The sequence below is a fragment of the Galeopterus variegatus genome, unplaced genomic scaffold (assembly GCF_000696425.1).
Source record: "Galeopterus variegatus unplaced genomic scaffold, G_variegatus-3.0.2 Scaffold5410, whole genome shotgun sequence".
Classification (NCBI taxonomy): Eukaryota; Metazoa; Chordata; class Mammalia; order Dermoptera; family Cynocephalidae; genus Galeopterus; species Galeopterus variegatus.
This window is the reverse complement of record NW_007731521.1, coordinates 24778-26692: the sequence shown is the minus strand read 5'-3', so window position 1 is coordinate 26692 and position 1915 is coordinate 24778. Positions and strand designations below refer to the sequence as shown.

General features: G+C 50.7%; 1 protein-coding gene across 1 annotated transcript in view; it reads left to right on the top strand.

Annotated features, from left to right (window-relative positions):
- Window positions 1-1915, top strand: part of FADS2 (fatty acid desaturase 2) — a 34211-nt gene that overhangs the window by 12702 nt on the left and 19594 nt on the right. The gene's annotated exons all lie outside the window — the stretch shown is intronic.

Genomic DNA, 1915 nt, shown 5'->3' with positions numbered 1-1915 from the left:
ACGGGATTGTCTGATGCTTCGTAGCTAGACTTAACTAGTAAATTCCTTTTAGTTTGGGCCCACTAGAGCATTTCCTGATGAATCGGGCTGCTGCCTCTCACTGGGGATGGGAGCTATTTAATATGTCACTCTTTTTTCTTTGGGTGCCAGGAAACACAAAGCACCTTGGACAGCAGCCGTTCCTCATCTGTGATTTGGTGTATGCATCCTCCCCTTACTCACGTGTCACCTACGCTTTTATATTTATCTTCATCTTTCTATTATATATGGGTCTTTTATTATAAACCATCTCAAAGACTCTTTGGAAATATGTGGGGTAGATAACGTCATCATGTCAGTCCTTAGTCCTTAGTTACATAAGGGACATCACACTACGCAATGATCGAGTGAGCCAAAGTTGTTCACACACAGAAGGTGAGGTAGGTCTGCTTTCACGTCCTTCTAGATGGGAAGGTGAACATAAGCTCAACAAGTTTCTAACTTAGCAAGTTGGACTTGCCAGTGACCTTGTGCTGATGGGATAGGCATTATCTGCCTGGTTTTGGAAATAAGTCTTGCCAACTGTCTCTCTGAAACAGACCCTCCCCCACCCCAGCCCTGCCCTGACAGCATCTAGCTGCTTCCTAGAAAAGCTGGGTCCTGAAGACTCCATCCCACCCCACCCTCGAGAGGCAAGAGCTACGTGTCTGGGTGAAGCTTATCTCCTCTGTTACAGACTGCACTGGCTTGCCAGCCATGGGTTGGGTTGGGGATGAACCGCCACTCAGCTGGTCACCAGTTGCATGGCAAGCAGTTTGCCTGGACCTGAGCCTAAAGCGGCCTGAGAACCTGGTCTCCTTCCAGAATCTCAGGGGCGGAGGGCGAGGGTGTGCACAGAAGAGTGCTTTGTTTCATTTTCTGCTCTTTGTTGTTGCATAAAACCCTCCTCAGTATTAGAAAATAACATTTCCCTCCCGACCCATGATATCCTCACGTACTTCATAAGGATGGGCTGTGTCCGGTTTCCAGATTCTGGACAGGGGCCGGGAGGGCCTTTCTGGCCCAATGGCCTTCAGTGCCTAGTCCTTGAAGGCCCTGGAGCACACAGCTCTTGCATCAGACGGAAGGACCGGCCTCCGTGTAGAACATTTGCTTATGACATCGGGACTCTGGGATGAGAGAAGACAGGTCCTTGGGCTTGGGCACAGGGGTTCTGCTTATGGCTTGCCAGCCCCTTCTGGCTGTGTGCTTGGTGCTATGTCACAGAGCCATGCCAGTGGTGTGTGCAGTCCACAAGAGGTGCCCCAGTGCGAGGAGGTCACAGCTTGCCTGAAACCTGGCCCTGGCACTCAGCGGTCACACAGCCATGGTAGGCAAGTCTTGTAGGTCCATCTGTGTCTCTGATCCCCTTGCTGGGAAAAAAGGGGCTGGCTGTAAGGGGGTCCCCAGGGCCCTGCCAAGTCACATGTTTAGCACAAGTTGGTGAGGCCAGTAAGCAGTGTGCCAGGGGCCTGCAGGGACTGGGGACTGCACTGCTGTAGGGTTCCAGGTGAGTTCTCCACATCCCAACCTTCCCTTGTCTTCAGCCCACCATTGTGTCTGGTGAACATTTCTTTCAGAGTGTGAGCTTTTACAAAGAGCTCTGAGCTTTAAATGCTTTCATCATTGGGCATTGCACTTTGGATGAAACACGGGCTGCAAGGCCCAGCGTCCCCCAGATGCCACATCTGGAGGTGGAATCCACTTGCCTTTCTTTTCTAGCCTCATCTCATGCCACCAGGGAAGTGAGGCACTCACCTATGGTGCAAAATTTAAGGGCACACCTAACAAGCTCGGTTGTCAAGATAAATGAAGTTTTAATACTGTATATATATATTTTTTTCTTTTTCCGTGTCCGGCAACGGATCGCAACCCTCAGTGTTGCCCCCGTACCGGA